Consider the following 21,722-nt stretch of genomic DNA (forward strand, 5'->3'; position numbering starts at 1 on the left):
CGTTGTTGACTCATGATTAGCTGGCTCCTTACGATTTCCTGCAAAAGTGGAAAGCCTGGCTTTTGAATAAGATGATTCCCTTTCCTCTCACCATCTCCCATTCCTTTTTGATTAAACATTTCTAAATATGCAAATAAATCTTAAAAGGATATTGGAAAACAAAGCTGTTAACTGAAGACTAAAGCCATTGCAATGAAAAAAACTGCTGTTCAAGGAATTAGGACTGTAAGAAGGTAGGAGAAAATATTTTTACAAAAGGAGATAATAAAGTATCAAAAAAATCACCTATTGAATGCATGTTGACAAAATCATCACTGGTCTAAGAAAAACCATAACATATGGGACGATCTGGCAAACTGTTAACACAGAAACATGCGAACAAAATTTACTGGATCAAGAAAGCTCATGACTAACCAGTACAGTGGGTGAACAGTTTAGTGATTTAAAGCACAGAGCTTAAAATTCAGAGATACAAATTTTATTTTAGGCTAACTGGTGCCTTAGTATGTAACCTGTGCAAAGTTAAAACCTCCATGGCTCTCATTTCCTCACCACTTTTGGAAATGGTGTAATCTACACCTTAGAACAGTGCTCTCAAGGACAAAGGAGGGAGATTTAGGGGATAGCAGCAAATTTACCTAATCTTTGAGCTGAATTTGGAGATTAAGCGTGGCAGCTGCAATCCTACTCATCATTAAAAATCTTCATTTTTAAATGACTGGCTTTACAATTTCCACGAATGGCTTACATTCAAACAAAGCATTACCTGTGAAGCTGGTAAGATGGTGGCCACTTTCTTCAACCTTCATTCAACAGCAAATCCAAAAAGCCCAGTTTGTTGTTATATGCCCAAACAGCTATTCCCTTTCCTGCTCACTGAATACTCCATCACTTTGTTTCCTCCAAAACATACACATTTATCATTTTATAGGTTCACTTTCAGTTTATCAGGGATCAGATGTCCCCAACACAAGAGGAAAATACAACTCTTCATGAGCACACAAAATTACATAGCAAAACAGACTGATCTCATCTCTCCATACTTTTGAAGTTAGACAGTTCTAAGCTTTCCAGTCCCAAACTGCACTCCCTCAGCCCTTCTGTGGAGTCAGGGAATCTGGACATCACTTGGCTATGCACGGCAGTGACTAAAACCTACACCTCTGAGCGTACAGCTCCAAGGTCAGCACGACTGGTGCTACCAACAAAGGTCACATGTGAATAGGTTAAGCATTAAAGAAAGGGATTTACAGACATTTGCTAGAAGGAAGATGCTGAAATCAGCCAGGAGTGAAAATTGCAGCTGGGAAGTGCATACACATGTAGGGCTAAAATGTGGCCCCCCCACCCAACTCTAGATCCCCAGCCATGGGCTATTCCTTGAGTTAAGCATGCAAGCCTTATCAGCTGTTCCTGCAACATGCTGAGATAATTGTGGCTTCAAATACTACTGGAATGTGAATGAATGTAATAATCACATTAAAAATAAACATTTAATTAATATCAAATATTGATCTTATTTTTATTCATCAACAATCACTAACGTGGTCTCATATAAGAAGCAAAAATCGTCACTAAGATTTACATTTTAGATGTGGCTTATCTATTGCCTTCTGTTAGTTTTCTTGGATCAATTATTTGCAAGCTACATGTGCACTTTGTGTATTTTCATAATCTAAATGTATTTCTCTTCTGGCTCTCCTCCACAGTTTTGGATAACAAAGAGCCTTAATGTAGTAGAGAGCTGTCTGTTTAACAAAGCTGCTGGAGTCATACACACTATGACTTTTAATGGTGGCTTTTCAAACTCTATAAATTGCTTAAGAAGAAACATCTCTCGTTGATTTCAGTCTTCGTTTTCTTCACGCTTCCAAACATTCCTAGTTTCTAAAACCTGAATCTGGAGAATGACCATACAAGAAAAAAGCTACCAGATCAGAAAAGACCCAATCTTTTAAAGTTCTCATCTGAAGGCACTCAGCATTTTCTGTCAGAGTCAAATATTTCATCTGGGGAGATCTCAAATCCAGCTCCTTATCTCAATGAAGATCATACATGGCATCACTGGCCTATAACACCCATGGAAACGGAGACCCAGAAGAGATTTCCCATGTCACAAATTTTGGCCCCTATACAGCAATGACACTATATAGTTGCTTTCATATTTTTCTTCATTTCTATTTTAAAAGCAGTCCCTGTTTATTTTTGGCTAATACTCACATCAATAAAAAAAGGAACACAGCTCCAGAATACCTCCCTGCAAGTCGATCACAGTGAGGCCCCTGGGGAATCCAAGCATTTCACCCATACCCCTCCATCCATCTTCCCTAAGAATGCATAGGCTTGCATACATGTATGCATTTAAATTATAGCTTTTATGCATATAATACATGTTTGTATCACACATGTGTTCCATGCTGCTCTTGTCACTTATTTTCTCTTAAGTTCTGCTTATGATTTTAATGTATATTTTGCATCCACACTGCCTCTTTAGCTTGAAGCCTGTTTGATACACCTCAGGAAAGGTGCAAGACAACGTACTGCCCATCTCATGCAAAACAGAATCCAACTATACGAGCATCAGTACCAAAAATTAAGGTTTATTTACATATGGCTAACTAGAGAACAGAAAGTATCTGTGTCAGGAGTTTTTTCTGGGGGGTGGGGTGGTCAAAATTAACACGGGAGTGGGGTGGAGAATTCCTCCGGAGTGTGTTTTCCCTAAGGTGCCAAGTCTGTCTTGTGCAATTCACATTTTCAGCCAATTATTTCTCTGCTGATTTAGGCTTGTTTTCTCTTCTAAAAATATTAAATCAACGATCTTAAATCAGATGCAGGAATTCAGAGAGGCCTATTTTCAGGGGCTGGCAGGAGCACCACTGATGGCAAGATTCAGACAGCTCCCAGCCTGTAGCCAATAAGAGACTATATTAGGAATACAGATGTACTTACGTATTTACATATATACACTTATGTAATATAACATATAAGTAGTTCTCAGCAATTCTCTCATGTTTGGTTATACGGTACATGACAGAAATGCCGACTAATTGTGAAGGAGAATCAGATAAACTCACTTAACACTTTAAATGAACAGAAATGGAGAGTGCTTCCTCTACCCTCTCCGTATGCAGATATGACAAGGCATCCCTGAAGACATCACCATACGCCAAATCAGATAATCTCTAATAACTTCCTTATGAAACACTTATAATGTGATGGTAAATGACATCATTAAAAAATGAAGGGATCTGCAGTTTTCTTGCATTTCGAAGGTACGTTTACCAATGTGTTTGTAAATTTAATTGCCTTGGTACAAAACAGAGCTGCAAGTTATCAATGCCTCTCAACTATTTACAACAGGAAAAAAACCTAAAGCAAAGCAATTTGGGTTTTTCATTTCTCTTTAACCTCAGATCATTTCAGAAGTTTTCAGTTTAATGGACTAATTGATGCTGACAGTAACTGAGTGGGAGATGTTACAGAGAATGCTCCTGGGCATAATTACTGTCTCCCCACAGAAAGCATGTGCATTTATACAGATGCAATTTAAGATTCATTGTTCTTCCGCTTAATGCTAAGTTTAATGCAGAGTTCATTTGTACTTCATCCATTCTTGTAAGTCTTTCCTCTGAATTCTCCTTTTTAATTATTGAATCATTAATTTAATGAAGCTTTAATTTATCTTGTCAGTGTTTAAGAATCTAGACTAAGGGATCAAGGGTTTCATTTTGTTGTTACGTGTGAGTCTTTGAAAAGATTACTGACAAGTAGTTATTTCTGTAAGCAGTTCTGTACTGGGCATAAAGAAAAATAAAGTAAATTTTCTGGAAGAAAAAAAGCTGAATGTGATTTTAAAAAATTAAATACCAAACTCAGAATGAAAACAAGTGATCTATACGGATAAACAAAAAAAAATGTTATACTGAAAAGAAACATTGCTTTAAAAAAAAAAAAGCATATTTCAAACAAATTTCAATTCAACTTCTTCTCCATAACTCTGGTGCATGCTACCTTGCCTTGCCAAAAATACTGAATCAGAACAGTGGACAGCAGTTAGATTGCCAGGGGAGCACAAATTATACAATTGATCACTGTCAGCCTGAAAACTCACAACAATGGTTATAAAGATAAGAGAAGTATCATTTCAGCATTTGGTCACAGATCTGAAAAAAAAATGTAGATAAACTAACATTCCTGTAATCTGTATAGTGCTTTGTTTCCTTCTAAAGTAGCACTAAGTCCTCAGACCACGTGTTGCTATCAGAACATTTTGATAATTCTATGACTGGTAACTTTTGACCAATCAATGATTTGACCCCTTTATGAAATACATCTTACTTTGGTAGCTGATTACTCAGAGATCTAAAAAAAGAAAGAAACTCTCTCCAGCGACTCGGGTTGCAATTGCGGTGTGAGGGGCTGAGAGTGCTTCTCACTGCAGTGAGTGCTTTTCTCCAAACAAGCTCATGAATTTTGTATGAAAATTATCACATAACATCAGACCCAAATACCAAAGCAAGCTGCAGTTACTGTGCCACAAATCTGTTGTTTCTGAGTATTTGCCTGCTATACAGAGCCCAGCAGTGATGGAATCAGCTACACCTATGCACCTGTGAACGCCAGTTCATGGAATATTGAAGCAGAATGAGATTTTTCCTGCCACAAGCAATCCACGCCTGTAACCACGGCTGAAACGAGAACCACCAGGAGAAACCAGAAGAGTTTCACCCCACCAAAGAACTGAACTCCTGTGATAATTTACATAGGCCAGCAATTTTCAGGCACCAGGCTAACCGCACGTCCTCTTTTTTCCTAAGCATACCACAGACACTCTCCTTCAGTACGTCCCAGCTGCCACAAGGACGATAGGATATGTCAAGATTGGCAAGTACAGTTAAATGTCATGCCCCTCAGGCTTGTCTTTCAAAAGGAGTTCATACTCTTGATGAATGGCTCCTAAGCATCTTTCAGCTGCTGGATGAATAGGACTTGGCGGGGAGGGACCTATCACATTTCCAAGAACTACACCTGTCAATAGGAAAGCAGTGTATGAATACAGACGTACTTGAATTAGCACGGATGGATTCAGCTGTGACAGTGCAAGAAAGAGCTCAAATGACAATCACTATGCTTTACAAAGATCAAAAGTGGAGGTCTAAAACAGGCCAGAAAGAGGCTGGAATGAAACATGTGGAGAGAAATTATGAGATTAATAAAACATTATTCACTATGCACATTTAGTTCAAAGGGACAAGGGTGACTGCACAGGCAGGGCCAGAGGGAGGACAAGAACAGCCTGGTAGAGTAGAAATGTTGGTGAGAAGGCTGGATGTCACGTACCAACATCTGCACATCCCATTCACCCTGAGCCAGCAGAAAGTCTATGGCAAGAATTTCAAAATAACCAAGATCCAAAACACAGCAACAAAAATCTGCAGGACGGCACAGTCTGTACCAATGAACAGTCCGTCTCCAGGCCTACCCACAGGCCATCTCCCCCTGCTGTGGCAATGACTCAGGGATAGCATCATTCAGACAGAACGGGTGGTGCTGCTCTGCCAAAAAGTACGGACACCTCCTTTGCGAGGCCAGCCCACAAGAGGCCCAGCTTCTTTTCTAGATATCCAAAAAGTGCTCCAGATCATTAGGCAGAGCACTGAACAAACTTGGTGCTCACTTTATGTCCCAATGTTTGAGCTGTTCTAAGGGAGAGCCCTGGAAAGAAAAGGTCATTAATTATGGGCCGCGTCAATCTTCTGCTTACCAACAGATCTCCGAGCAGCACAGATAAAAGGTACTAGAGAACTGCCTAACAGCTTCTCCAGACGGGCAACCATCCCAATGTGGCCACGAGGTCACCAGCCAGAAGAATTCATCTAAGACTTTTCCCATTTGCTTTCTTTTATTTTTGAGGGAGGAGAAAGAAATGGATTAATGCTGAAACAATCTGAAGATTTCTCTAAAGTATTAAGTGGATGCAAATATTTTTCTAGTCTAACTCCTTCATCTCCTTCCTCATGCTCTCTGTACTATTACTCCTCTCTTCCTTTCCTTTGGGCTTTCTTCTGACCTTCCACTACCTTCTGTGTCTCCTTTATGGTGTGCTCAGTATTTCTCATCTTACAAAATCCTCTGCCCCCTCAGCCCAGAACTATCATGAGACTTTCCAGAATTTCCACCTCAAACTCATCAAACACAGTGCTTTCACTTGCTGAAGGTCTCATCCTCCAGTTTGGGTCCTTGACTCTGAAGGACAGATCTTCCACACCTCAACGAAGTTTCTCAAGATCTGTTTTTGGACAAAACTCAGAATGTGGATTCCACCCTCAGTCTCCTTTGTTCAGTCTTCTGACTGCACTCCTGAAATCTTGTTTTCTGTGACTTCCATGGAGCTTCTCACTTCTCCACAGTGATCTCACAGTGATCCCTCCTTACCCCTTATCTTTTGGAAATATGGTCCAGAAACACCAGATTATATTTAAAATTTGATCTAAATCTAATTGTAAAAGGTTAAAGGAGAGAGTGGAAGAAAACATTTAAAGGCCAAAGAAAATTTAAATTAATCACACAGGCCCCTTTTTTTAAGTGTTTCTAGCAAATCAGAATTATTTTTAAAAGAAAATTCTTGCCAGAAAATGAATTACTTGAAGAGCTCTTGAAGCTACACAGAGCAGAAATTGGTTGAGTTAGAGTTCATAAGCCACTGATCTAATTTTTAGCAAAAGATTTGATATGGCTCAAGCAGGTATGTAATTTTTTTTTATTACCATGTCAACACAAAAGAATGCCAAGGCAAATTTGGTTGGCATCATATTAGAGACGTTATCAATTTGAAAAGTCTCCACCTGAAATAAAGAGTTCTTTATTGGAAGTTACTTTGTTACTTTTATTAGATGCCAAAATAACAGTAAGTCAGGGCAGTCGGAATGGATTTCACCACCACTGCTTACACTTTGATTAAACACAAGAAACTAATGCTTTTAAATGCCTTCTCCACACTAAGAACAAAATCACACTGGCTTCTGATTAATTACAACATATCAGTTACTGTACTGTTTACTGAACTGAGTTACAGCTTCTTCGTAAGCTAGTTCCAGATACGCATTTATGAATATAAAAATGCAATTGCCTTGTTTTCACAATAATTTGGTTTTACTCTAAGAATGACTACTGTATTTTTGCTTCTGAAATGAACGTGTACTTAGGCAAATGTAAATTTCTGGAGAGTACCATTTTAATATGGATTTTCTTTTTCAAAATCTTTAATCTTTTTCTTTCAAGAAAATACGAGTGGGTACAGAGCGAGTGAGTCAGTGAAGTGTGGTAGGCAAAAACAAGGCAGTAGGAACCTGAGAACATTTCACATATTTCTGACAGATGTAGACACCGGCATCTCAGAAAGCCCGACTCTCACGCATACACATCATGGCCATATGATGTGCTCGAGTAGTACACATGTCACAGGACAGATCAGGGCAAAGTTAAAAAGTAGGAGTGTCTTGTAACTGGCAAGAGACACTAACCCAAATACCATTTGCTTCAGCTGCGGGAATAGTGGTTTTGATATTACTCACATAAGCTTCCCTCATTTTTAGATAGGGAAAACAATGTAGTAGGGTTATATGTTGAGACAGCAATTCAGTCACTTACCAAATAAATTCTTCCTTTTTCTTAGCTCGGAAGTCATTAATCATTAACTGATTATCTTCTGGTGCCATTTTGTTAAACACCCCAGGAAGAAATGAGCCCCAAAAAGCAGTGTGAACCCCCAAAGTCACTGTACGGCAAGCGCAGAGTATCTACAACAGGGACAGGGCTTCCAGGGAAGAGCCTGCACCTTAGTCCTACGGGTAACAACAACATGGATAACGTCCGAAAACATAAAATGGAAAATTTGAAAACGGAAGGTATTACAACTTCATTTTTAAATTAACACTTATTTCTCTCTACACACTGCTTAAAGTCTTTAGAGAGTGACATTTTCCCCTCCTGATTCTCCGAAGTGTTTATACAGGTAGCTCCGGGGTCCTGTTCTGCCCACCAACGATGGCACATACGTGCCCTTACACAAGGGCAGAGAATACATCAGTTAGGGTACGCTGGAGTTGGATTCTACTTTTTAAAGGTAAAAAGGAGAAATGTCTCTCATACAGCAAAGAGGAGCACATATAAAACGCTTGTTTACAGCGCCAACCAGCTAATTATGCCTATGTGTAACATATGCATGGTTCCTAACATGGAAAACTGCCAGTGCCTCTTCAAGCAGCAGTTACGTGGCGAGGCAGACTCAGTTCTCAGCTACGAATCTGTGTAGTAAGAAGCGCTACGGTCCCAAAGAGATGGTGATATTCAGGCATGTTCCGTCTTCCCACTCGCATTCCCCTGGAGTGCTGAGAGTAATGGTCTGTAAAGCACCACCGCAGCCTATTAGACAGATGGCTGTGTGTTGCTCTCCCTTAGATCACTGGACAGAAAACGGGGGATCTGTAATGAAAAGCTGAAAGCTCTACGTCCCACAATCCCCTTGCATGATTTATAACAATCATCATAATTTAAAGCTGGCAACCGCAGACTGGAGTGCTCAACTACTATTGTTTTAGTAGGACAATCAGACTACCCATTTTGGGCTTTTACAATTAACTTGTTACATGCATATGTTATCACTTCCTAAACAGTAATATTACCAGACGGAGAAATTCACCAGGGAATAGGAACAGGAACAATATTCTGAATACAATTCCTAATCCGAGCCCCAGTGAGAAATCCTTTATCATAACACGTATTTAATGCAGAAATGTAATTTTATGAACCTTTATGGTAATCCATTTTTTTCCCATTCCGGTCCTAGAAGAGAAATGAAGGAAGGTCTTTAAAAATAAACATATAAAATTCCTGAACACTAAGATAATTGCACGGATGTTTAAGTAATCCGTCAGGCCCTTAAAACTTTAATTAATACTCTAAGGTACAAAGACACCTACTGCCAAAGCTAATACCATCCAGCTACCTGCTTTGTTGCTAAGTTAGGATCGCGAATTACAGCAAGATCCCTTTGTAAGCATGGGTGATGAATCATCCAGACCTGTAAAAAGGTCATTCTTTTCTTACACTTATCTTACATTCACTTTTGTGGAGAGATTTGTCAGGAACACTAATAAATTAATTCCACACGACTGACATGCAGCTGTGAAGCATACAGAACACCACGATAAACATCACTTCACTCCCATGCACCGTGGTGTTACACACAGCATGAGGGATGCAGAAGAAAGCTTCTTTTATACATCACCTTGAGGAAAAAAAAGATGAATCACACCAAGTGGGCAGCCTAGCAGTATTTACTCTGTAAAATAACTATGAAGAAAAACACAGGGTCACCTGGCACTTTTACTAAGGAATTTGGATGTTTAATGAACCACAGATTTAAGATCAGATCCTTTCCTATCTAAGCAAATGGCATCACACCACCAGCTGACGTCAGCTGCGTTTACCCTCTGTCCTGCCTCACTGGGGGTTTAAAATGAGCTGAATGTTGTACGTAGATCCTCCCTCACCGCTCAAATCCCTCCTTCACAATCACGTTTGTTTTACTGCAGCTCTGACCCTGAAGAGACACCAGCTCCTCAGGGGGATATTCGCTGCTTGTTTACTCTGGGCTTGAGATTTCATCCAGCCATCCTTGCAGCTTGCTCTCATTACTGCCCAGTAACATCTGCCCAAAGCGTTAAGGGGAGGGCATGGACCACCAATCCTAATGCAACTGCAGTCGCAGAAATGAGTCTTGTAGTAAAATGAAGGTTTTTGCAAACAGTATCACTATTAGCTACCACTTAAACACAGCAGCAACTGTATTTCTTGAAAATTCGTCTTCTAATCAAATAAACTATGAGCACTCGAGAGCAGTTATCTCACTGCCGTGAGAAGTTACCAACACCCAAGTGAGCAGCACCTCTTCAGACACTTCCCAGGCGCTGATGGCTGCATGAGCACGTGGGTCTGCTTCACTACAAAAATCAAATAGTTATTTGAAACCACCGCTACTGCAAACACAGTGCTCATTTAAAGAGTACTGCTGTCTTTCAAAGCATCAACAGATACTGAATCTGGCTTTAACTGCATGAGAAGCCCAAAAGGGTTGGGCTTATGCCAGAGGGCAAATGTGTTGTGACCAGATCCCTGCTCAGCTGAAATTATAATGGAGACAAACAACATCATACAAACCTAGCTGGCTTTGACACAACAGTCTTCAAGTGAAGAATGAAGAAGTCAAATGAACTTCCCTTATTTTCTCTGAAGTTTAAAAATATAAATACTTAAGTAGTTTACATGAGCGTCAAGTTTAAATAAACCAAGTCACTATGGGAAAAGAAGAACAATAACTTCGGCCACCCAGAAAAAGATCTAATGATGAAGTGAAAGGCTGAAGCTACCAGACACAGTTGCTTAAGATAAAGCAGAGGTCTGAATTTCCATTAGTTTAAGATGAACACGATCACGCCACAAAGTGTGTGAATTGAGTTGGTCTTTTCTTGTTTCCCTATATCTGTTACATACTTATCTTATTCTGACTGAGAATATCAGGGATCCATGATCTCCTCAGACAGTGTTTAGCTAAAAATAAGAGTATATAATATTAAAGAGGAGAACATCTCACAATTGTATGCATCACACAACTTAAGTGCAGTTCAAGAGCCTGACAAATAATAAACAAACATTTTTAGGCTTCTGGAGACTCAGGTTTCATGCCCACAGAACTGTCAGTGGTTTTCTAGAGCAACACTTGCAATTCTTGGGCTTCTTATTTCTGCCCCAAATCTTGAAGAACCTCCTGGTGTTTATTCTTTGCTGAGAACATAAATTTCAGATATTCCAAAAGCATATAAAAAGCATTCCACAGAGATGCAAATTATTATCCTTTGTTTCAATATCAGCCACTATTGTTTTCAGGTGTATTCTCTTCCCGCAAAACACCCTTGTATTTCAGCATTATATTAAAGTTTCTTTTATTTAGATAGTCCTTTCCATTTAGGCCATCCTGCTTTGAGAGTGGTTTACTTGATAGTTGACAGCTTTAGAAATGAATCACTACCTAAAGAAAACTGCAAATTAATTTGCAATTTGGCAGAGCTAAACAAAGACAAAAAAACCCTTTCTATTTAAACAGATAATTGTTCTTTACAGGTGGGTCTTCAACATGAATACACTCAAACCTTTCATATCTTATATCTACCTTCTGTGTGGGTAGATTACCGAAAGGCAAAGATCTATCACCATCCATAGAGACTGGGCTTGCGGTAACCAAACAACTCCAACAAGAACTGTACCATTTCTTTATTATTGCTCCATCCTCCAAATCGCTTAGGAGCAAAATTCCGTAGTTGCATCAGCTGCACCAGAGCACAGTGATCAATCTCTCCTTGCTCTAGTCTGTGCTGGGGGAGAGGCACTGGCAGCCCTGGACGGTACGTGGAGACAGCACTTGCAGCAGGTACCAGAGAAGGCACCAGGAGCGTATCAGCTTCCACAGCAAGTGGCCTATACAGAGCGTATTGGGATATGAGTCCAGTAAGGTTTCTGCACAATTTTCCAAGGAGTTTTGACAGGTCTGCTCCAAAAACATGACTGATTTCAGATATTTTCCCACTGCAAACTCGTACTGCTGAACACAGCTCACACTTAATGCAGCCATGATGTTTAAAGGAGCATCCTGTTAAGTGCAATATATATCAAAGGTTTTTTTCATATAAATGCTAAGTATTCATATTCTGTCAGTAGTAGTAGTAGTACCTGATACACATACTCAAAACCAATTGTAGGCCGAAAAGCTCATGCACTGAAATCCTGGACCAATAAAGCCAATGTGGAGATTTTCTGTTTGGATGCTGTTTTATTTTTAATATAAGTTGGACCACCAGGCGTCTTCTGGGGAAGCTGATATGTATTTATAAGATTTTGAATCCAATTATGATCTATCAATCTAGATGTAAGTACTGACCAGTGACACAGTGCTGGTAATCAAAGGCTGAAGTGATGCAAGCACGATGTATTCCAATTTGAACATGTTACTTCATTGAGTGCCAACACTACAGCACAGCACCAAAGCGTACACACGATTGAAGGCATCTTGTTGTCAAATATGATGTTCTGGGAAAGCAGACCTTGCTAAGACTAAACTGTAACATTTAGAGATTAATTATGTTACTGAGAGAGTTTTCATAGTGGTTTGATACTACCAGAAACCAATTACACAATATAATAAGCACAAGAAAAGAAAAAGAAAAACCTTGGGTGATGTCCCTATTGGAAAGCCATTAAAACCAGCTGTTTTGTGTGATTATGAAATTGTTGTATAACATCTTACTTACAGAACTGCAGGTAAGTTTCTAGGTTGCTACAAAAAAAGAGCTTCTTGGATCATAATCACATTCTTTACAAGTTCTATGTAAATGGAAATACTTTTTAAAAGCACAGTGAGCTATGCTGCAGCGTTATAGAAAAATATGTCTTGAGTGCAAGATATTGGAGATTGCTGTAAAAAGAATCTAAGCAGGATTTTATAAACTTGGAATTTTTAACTTGACCAAGAGGAAGAGCGTAGATGGGATCAAGAAATGCAAAACCAGGATGGAAATTAGATGAAACGAGGCATTAGGTGAAAATGTCTACACAATCACAATATGCTATAACAGAAGCCAACTCCTCTTTCTCTAATAGCTCCCTCAGGAGTCTAACCTTAATATAAAGTACATGAGCAAGAGACATCAAGCAGCCACACAGATGGTTCTGCAGTAATAGTGACACTATTTAGCTGTGGCTCACCTCCAGGTGTAGGCAAGAACAAAAAATTTCAGAAGCCCAATTATACATCAATGGAGGGAAAAAAAAAAGTCTTATTTCTTGCAGGTGAAAAGTTAAAAAACAAAAACAAAAACAAACAAACAACCAAAAAAAAAACCCAAAAAGCCAACAGTAAAAGAAATTTAAATAGAGGGAGTGCCACACAGAGAATTAAGAATATTAGGCAAGGGTACTCCAATTACCTAGTTTCTAAATATAACCCCCCATTTCTTCAGTGTACTCTATGACAGTGTTGATCAGGCGACATCAGCAGTACAAATTGGTATCACCACCCCCACACATCTGCACTCCAAGTCCCTGCCCACAGGTGATGATTCAGAAAAGATTTAGTGGAAAAAAGATGCTCAGTAATAAATGGTGTACATTGACAAGTAGACTATCCCTACAGAAATCCATGTTGGAGCCGCTGAAGGAAAGCCCCCATCGCACAGTACATCAGCAACAGCGAGAGTTTTCCCTGTCTCTCCAGGCTTTCTTGTTGTTACTCACCTGCTTTAAGGATAGAGCCAGGCACCCTCAAAAGTCACAAAGTGTAGCAGAACATTTGCTTAGTGAAAGAAATTGAAATGAAAATTAAAATTAAAATGCCTTTCTCTGCTATTCAAACTAGACCTCCACTGAGTCAAGACTTTCCTTCTGTTCAAAATCCTTGGCCAATTTGGCCTTAGCATCCATCTGGATGTCCCTTCCTCCATAAACGGGGCTCACGATGATTGCTGCTTTTCACTCAAAATGTTAGAGGCCTGTCCACGTCTTGACCACCGGCTTGCTGAAGCCATGCTGACCTCCGTATGGAAAGGCAGAGGAGGAGCAAAAGGACCAGCATCACATCTCCCCCCCCGGTCTGGGTCTAAAACCAGCCTGGGTCTAAACAGCGCACGGGAATGCTCCCAGACACATTGTCCCTGGAAGAGCATTTATCCAGTTCCCATGAAGTTTGGTTATCTCTAGAGATAAACTGTTACCATGATGCCTGGTGGACGCCCAGCTTGGGTCAAGTACCACAGCTAAAAAAATAATTCTTAAGCACTCCTTAAGAGCAAAATATTTTGACTGTGAATAGGAGGGGCATTCTGCACCAGCTCGTCCCAGTCCCAGGCATGCTTAAGGTAGCAATACTTAGTTCCCAGGCAGCCATTTCCACCCGCTGGAGACATCAACCTCAGAGGGATGCTGCAATGCCATTTTTAAGGGTCTGTGGTATGACAGCAGGAATGCTGCAGCTGTGCCTTCCCACTCCCAGCCCTCACTCCCAATAACTCCGCCGCTGCCCAAAATACATCACCCAGGGAGGCTCCCATCCAGAAACAACAAAAGGATGACAACCAAGAGCAAAAGCGTTCAGCAAAAGCACTTGTTGAAAGTATTCCTGGCATGGAAGGATGCATGACTGGACAATACTGCCTGGCCCTGTTTAACATCAGCACCATCCCATGGTGCTGTCAAGAGTGGATCCTAGTAAAATCATGGGGAATTGCAGTGTGGAAGAGAGAACAATAATTTTTAACATGTTGAGAAAAATGCAAATTACCAGTTTTGAATAGTGTCAATCACACCAGCTGTCAAGCCATTTTCAGCAGAGATGCAGTTCCATTAATAAACAGAAGCTATTAGCAAGGACCAAAACTGGAGGTCTGTAAGAGGGCATGGTGGGAACAATCCACAACAGAGTATGCAGAATGCAAAATTTTGAGAATGAAAGAATTTACAGGCCTTTTAACAGTCTATAAAATCCCTAAGTTCAAAACTCTGTTTACCATACTATTGGATGTTCAAAAGAGCTACAAAATGTTTACCATTTTCTATTACATTTGAAGTACTCTGTAAAGAGGGGATCTTTTATTAATCACATTTCTCGCCACATATATTGAACACTAATATATTAGTCTGTAATAATAGCTGGGAAAGAAATGCTTAATAATGGTTATTACTTATACAGAGCAATGGTACAATAAAAGCACATGGTGTAATTTGTTCTGCTGGTTTTACAACTACATATGCCAGGATAAGACTTCTATGCTACACTGGTGTTCCATTTTTAATGGACCAGCTGCGGGATGAATTATTTTATTGTACCCCTTGTCCTTTAGAACATTTACAACTCCATTGGTTGGATTAGTCACTTGTAAAGCACACGTTGAGCTATAAATTTTGAAACACTCTAATCTCATGTCCATTTCAGATCCAGGACTGAGAGATTATTCCAACTAACTGATAAACTTGTAACAAAAGATTCAGGGTACAATTGTTCTGCCAAAATAAAGCTGGTATGCGCAGAGTGAATAAGGGCAGAAACCAGCCTCCAAGTCAGCACAGACAACCTCTTCGTAAGGGGACACATTAAAATCAGAATCTAGTTCACTAAAAACTGTTACTTAAACTTAAGTTACATCAACTAAAACAACCTGCTAAATTGCAGAGCTACACTTCCTTTTTTCCCATATTGTATTTGTCTCCTTTGTTGATGTAGCGCTGGATAAAACTGTAAAAAGGATACTAAAATGCAATCAGAAGCACAAAGCGAACAACACCCAGCAATAAAGACAGAATAATAATTATTTATTAATTACATCTTTACTAAGAATCATCAATTAGCATTCTTTTAGTGACTACCATTTTTTAGGTTACTTGTAACAGACCTTGTTTTCCGCTGAGCGCTTGTACAGTATTTAGTGCAAGTCATATAAAACAATAATTACATCACTTGTGAAGTAAAAATACACAAAGGGAAAACAAAAAGATGTATCCCTTCAAAAGCTGATTACTTTCCAACCGTTAAGTAGTTCAGCACTAAGAATCCAGCTGCTGAAATGTATGCAAAAGGAGACAGGGAACATAAAAACATGAGGTGAATGTCACCGCTGGATGATTTATGTCTAACATTATCCATTCTCTGACAATGGCAATCAAACCAAACCCCTGACTTCTAAGGGAATACTGAAGGTAGGATGGATCAAAGCACAACTCCCATCCCTTCTGTACTCAGCAGCAAAGCTGGCTGAAGTCTGTACCATGGGACAAGGATTCGTCCCTTGCTGTCTGTACAGCGCCATGAGAATATAAAGTGCTTATAACTCTGAGAACAAGAGAGGGATGTGCTCTTTTCTGCCCCAGGTAAATAAACAATAATTAGTTTGTAAAGAACTGATGACAAAGAGAGTTAAGCAAGTTCTGTGTCTCTCTTTCTGGACAGCCTTTAGGCAATCCGGACAGAAAATTACATTTATTTAATATCCACATAACTGTAATTCCTGGGTCCATAATCACATGTAAAATCAAAAACACCAAAAAGAAAAAAAAAAAATCAGAAAATTGAGGCCAAATGAGTGTTGGTTTTGTTTGTTGTTTTTTTGTGTGTGTTTGTTTCTTTTAAACTAAATTGATGGCAGCAATCAATAAATAAGTTTCAAAGAACTCTTTTAGTAAAGGCCAGGCCTAGCCAGCAGGTATTACATTAACTGTCATTATCAATTAGGACTCACCGGGAACAGACCTTATTTACAAAGCAGGAGTTCTGGGAATCCACTTGTGTGTTAAAAGAACCTCCCGTATTGCTCCAGAGCAGTATTAGCAACGCTGAGTGCTGCTTCATTAAGTGCAGTGCACAGATTTCTTAATGGAGAGCAACTCTAACAGTCCGAGGGAGTTCATCTTCATCATCTAGTGTGGGATATACACATTCATGTTAGCAATTTCAGAAGTGAGACAAAACACTGTTTGTTCTTTTTATTTTTTTTCTTAAAAAAGGCAGGATATCATAATAAAGCGTAAACTGCACAAACATCCTTCATAGTTACACAGAATCACAGAATGGTTTGGGTTGGAAGGGACCTTAAAGATCACCTAGTTCCAACCCCCCTGCCCTGGGCAGGGACACCTCCCACTAGACCAGGGGGCTCAAAGCCCCATCCAGCCTGGCCTTGAACACCTCCAGGGATGGGGCAGCCACAGCTTCTCTGGGCAGCCTTAGTTACTAACCTTTGCCAGCCTTTAGCGTGTTTAAATGTAGCAAAGGAAGGAAGGACGTTAAAAACTGAAAAATATTTCACCTTCGGAGAGCTATCTCACATTCTCAGTCCCTTTCAGACAGGCATTGATCACTTCACAGTTTACAATGGAAATAGCCAAACACGGGAAACAAAAGAGGGCAAGTATTTCTGACGAGTCATTTTTGTCTTTCTCAATAACTCCGTCCCCTCCCTGCTCCAAATGCCTCTTCCAGTAGATACAAACATCAGAAACACCTATTAATTAAGTCAGCTGTACTTTCCAAAAAGGTTGTCTTGTGGAATTTTGATGATTACAAAGCAAGTTACACCAACATAGAAATATCACCGCATCGCTGCAGCTGCATTCAGCGTAAACTCACAACGGGAGCCTACTCGCTACCGATGCTGACAGTCTGCACGGTAAGAAAACAAACCTCTATTTTTGGGTAATTGGGACACGAACAATTTGGTTTGGGGTGCAATAATTGAGTCACAGGTGACAAGGAGATAAACAGCACCATTCCCTGTGGGAGGAGAGGGCTCTGGAATGCTGTTATCGTTTGCACTAAGACATGGAAAAAGGATACAAATAAATATATCAGTCTCTTTAGGGAGGAAAACATCTTAAGAAGTACACTTAAAAAGGCAAAAAACCCTCCACTGCAATCAGTTAAACATAATTGTCTCTCTTTTTAACAGACCCCATTTATCACCACCCTGATGGCGCCTATAAATTGCAAAGGGCAAAACTATTTTCTAGCTCAGTGTTCCTATCTTTCCCAATAAGTGCCACTGAGAATTGGATGGTTAAACTGTTGCATAAAGAAGCAGTAGAAAGAACAGAGGGCAACATGATTTCTTCACTTTTAAGAGCAGCTTAACTCTGAAACGCTCTGAAATTCCTGTACTTTAGTACGGTTTGGGTAACGTCCTATTAACCACGAGCACACTCATTCTCCTGAAATAACAATTTAACTGAGAGAATTCTAGCAAGCAAACACAACTGCTAGTTATTTTAACAGGAAAACTAATTTTTTTTTTAATATACAAACAAGCATGACTCAGTCCTACACGGTAGTTTTACTACTGAGAACTTCCTGCCCCTTCCCTGCACTTGAAACGGGCTGCCCAACTCTTCCAAGCTAAAGCGTGCCTGGCTGCTCTCCCTCAGCACTGCACAGGCATGAAACGAGCCCTTTTCAGAGAGACGCATGCCTTCTCACCCGGCACCGGTGATTCTAGCAGTGGCTAATGCTTAAAAATCTCACTGCAGGACGGGGACCTAAGTAGCGTCCACACAGAGACAGAGCAACTAATATACAACATGTATATCTGTAAATCAGTTTGCTCAGAGGTTGAGAAAGAAGACGTAGAGAGAAAGATGCTGTTTCTGCTCTCTTTGTTTCGAGTAGCTGCGGCATTCATACACCAAAGACAGTCAATGGGACTGTATTAAGAAGTTATTTGACTTGCCAAGCTTACCACAGGCATTCAAGATTCATGAGGTTGGCTTAAAACCGTGTTTAAAAAATTAAGTTTTCTTATTTCTTCTGGGGCCTCAGCCTTTTTGCACATTTGCACGTTGCACAGCCACATTTGCAAAATTCTGTAGGCAGCAAGGAAGACTACAAACTTCCATTAAAAGCACTTCTTTAAAAATTAAATGCTTTCAGGCATTTTATAGCACCATGTGTAAGATCAAATCTGTACCAAGATGCTAAATGGACGTGGAGGCATATAGGGGGTAAACCGGACAGAATGAACCTTGTTATATGCATTCACCTCTTTTCAGCTCCCCCGTCCAACTCTCTGAAGATAACATTGTCAAGAAATAAGCAGGACCAACCGGAAAACGGAAGCTACACCTCCGATCAGGCATTTTTTTAACATTACTGAACTTCACAATATTCAGGCGGACAGTGTAGTTTTAAAAATTCAACCCCTTTATTACAGTCAATTGGCTGTAGCAGCAGCTCATACTCATCATCTCTCAAAAAGTCACCAGGCTTCCCTCAATTAGCTTGAACGTAAAGGGTAGCACTCCTTTTGTTTACACTCTCCTCTCCTGCCTCATTTGCAAATTTTTAATTAAATATAAATAGCATTAACGTCCCCCAGTGATTCATTTAGCAGGTTAAAAAGTTCACTTGAATATACAATACTCATCTAAGTAGCCTGTGGTGCAGAGCAATTTTATGTGCCCTGTCACAGTGAAAATGGAATGCAAACTGATCAATGCTGTACAAAGAAAAAAAACACTATTCCTCAATACTGAACAGCCCCACCTTCGAAGTCTCTGTAAACCAGTCCTTATAATCCAGCGCTGCCTTCTGCCCTTCCCATCCCCCCCCCAAAATCAAGAAAATAACAGAAAAAATAATCCAGCACCTGGACTGGGAATCCAGCCAAAACAAAGAACCAGGCTGTTCAACGGGAGCTCACCTTTTGGCACGCATGCGGACAAGGTCAACTTTAAAGGAAGAAAGAAGCCGTGATGTCCGAGGGAGGGAGACAGGCTGGACGACAGGGGGGCAAGCTGTGCCAAGGAGAGCGGGTGAAGGTCAGGAGATGACTACTGGCAAGCATTGCCTGCCACAGCCCCTCCCAGCTACCACCCCTTCCCACTTGCCCTACAGGCAGAAACTCCCAGCTGAAGTCCACACCCACGTCCTACCTGCCAATCTCCCTGTCTAGGTATGCACCCCATCCATTCATCGTCTCTGGCAATTCAAATATCCCCATCCACAGTGCTAAAAAAATAAATAAATCAGTAGCAAGCAAAATGTCCACAACCCATCCCACCCAGCACTCTCACAGCAAAAAGAGAATGATCACCCTCAGCACAATTTGGGAACTGTGCTCACGTTCGATTTTCCAGGAACGAGCCCTCTGACAGAAACAGGGAATAAACAAGAAAATGTGTACAGGGATCATCCGGAAGTTTAAGGGCAAAACTGTGCTGAGCGAGAGCAACAGCCCTGTGTACCCAAAAGTCAACAGTCAGATTCCAAGTATTTTGGAATATGAACTCAGTATTTCTTTGGTTAACAAAGTTTACAAACCTGAGTTGATGCCAGAGACAAAGGGAACATTCTCATTTTGCAATAAACCTCAGGGAGAGCAAAAGCCCTCAGAAGGGCTCACCCTCTAGCTGAAGCAAACTTGCCTGCCAGATTAGGAGCTGTATTTGCAAAGTTTTATAAGTAGTAGTTAAGGCCAAAGGGGAAGCTGTACTGTCAGAAGCGTGGTTTGGCCACCACACTCATCCCCTTAATCCATGAAAAAAGCAGTGCCAGGATCTTTACTGACCAAAACCCAAACAGGACTTTGAGCGTTTGCTCTGACAAAGCACCGTGCCAGCCACAGGGCACCGATGTCACCCTAAGGCAGCTGTGGGACCTGTCCAGATCCACAGCTCAACCTGTTATACCACCCCTAACGTGGAAATTAAGATGGATTTTGTGTATTCCACTAAAGCATTTTCCAGCCTGAAGCTTCTTCTAACATGCATTTATTTGGGCAGCATTTAAACAAAAACCAAACACCCCCCCAAAAAAAAACCCAAACAAAAAAGTGATTACATTTAGGGATTTCCCATGATTCAAGACAGTTTTTTCATTGTTTTATTACAAGATTAAATGTCAGAGTGCCATATTCTATCACTGACCAATGTAAGTAAGGAGGAACTGCCTAAACAGCAGTTTAAAAAAATAATAAATAACATGGAGATGTTTGGGGTAAACCACAACCTGAATGCGAGTCAATGACAAAATGCTGTTACCAAAGACAGGCCTCTGCTTTGTTTCTAAAATAATTGTTTCTTACTAACCTTCTTACTGTGTGAGAAAATACCTAATTACTGACCTTCTTACTGTGTAAAAATAGTTAGTCACTGAGCTGGTGTTACAGACAGTGATAATGAGGAGACAATCAGAAGCAGCTAATCACCAAGGAACGGGATAATAAAAAGTAGTTAATCACTTCAAGGTTTTTCTATACATCAAGTATGTACTCCTATACCAATTAGGACAGAGTTATGGCTACTTCAAAGAACATCCTTATTATCTTCAAGAAGCTGGCAAACTTACACTAAACTTTTACTGTCCTGAGATCACTCCCTACCTTAAAAGGATAGTGTGAGGAAGGGTCTCCTTACCCAAATGACCACCGAGACACTCAAGCGTGCGCAGAAGTGTTTTACCAACGCAGCAAAACTTGATACGCCTGTGCAAGAAGACCATTCGGTCATCCTGATGAATATGTGAGCCTAGGTGGAGTTATGTATTAGGTAGGTGGGATTATGAGAATATTTTGTGTATAAATATCCCCAGTAAAGTGTGCTAGATTTGTGGGTTTTCTCCCAAGCACCCGATGTCGAATAAAGCAGTATCTCCTCTCTAAACTACTTTTGGTTTCCAGGGCTTTTATTTCAGGTAACAATGCCATTGTCTCAAAGACACTGGGAATTCTGTACCGCATTAACAGGAGCGCCACATGCGAGGGGGGTGATTAGTTGCCCCAGTCTCAGGTACTGTTAAACACCGCTTTCCCTTTGGGCTCCTTCTCCTTTCCAAAGCTGTCACCAAACCAAAGAGCGTGCAGAAGAGGGCAATGAAGATATGACGTTCAGAAAACCTGACCAGCAGAGAAAGGTTGAGAGAGCGGCATTTGGCTTATGGAAGAGACGCGAGACTTTTTGGGGAGCAGGAAGAGGGAGGCAAGCACAAAGCCTGAAGATGCTGCTGCAGGGGAAGCAGTGGTTGGTGGCTGCTGGGCTATCACCTAACAGCAAAACACAGTTCAGTGACAGATCCTCTTAATGTGATAATTCAACTGCCTCCATTCATACGATATATAATTTTATAGGAGGAC

At 40.4% G+C, this 21,722-nt stretch overlaps 1 protein-coding gene across 3 annotated transcripts in view; it reads right to left on the bottom strand.

The window, feature by feature from the left end:
* GHR (growth hormone receptor) overlaps positions 1 to 21,722 on the bottom strand; it is a 127,748-nt gene that overhangs the window by 91,103 nt on the left and 14,923 nt on the right. Inside the window, exons 1-3 of one of the 3 annotated variants that reach the window (XM_054184640.1) lie at positions 19,525 to 19,657; positions 19,293 to 19,386; positions 16,355 to 16,521 (exon numbers count right to left, since the gene is read on the bottom strand). The exons of 1 other annotated variant lie outside the window; for it this stretch is intronic. The gene's annotated coding sequence lies outside the window, so the exon portion shown is untranslated. Of the gene's footprint in view, positions 1 to 16,343; positions 16,522 to 19,292; positions 19,387 to 19,524; positions 19,658 to 21,722 lie in introns of those variants that run through there. One more of the 3 variants, XM_054184639.1, reaches the window with a different exon arrangement.

The sequence above is a fragment of the Rissa tridactyla genome, chromosome Z, assembly GCF_028500815.1.
Source record: "Rissa tridactyla isolate bRisTri1 chromosome Z, bRisTri1.patW.cur.20221130, whole genome shotgun sequence".
In the NCBI taxonomy this organism is placed as follows: domain Eukaryota; kingdom Metazoa; phylum Chordata; class Aves; order Charadriiformes; family Laridae; genus Rissa; species Rissa tridactyla.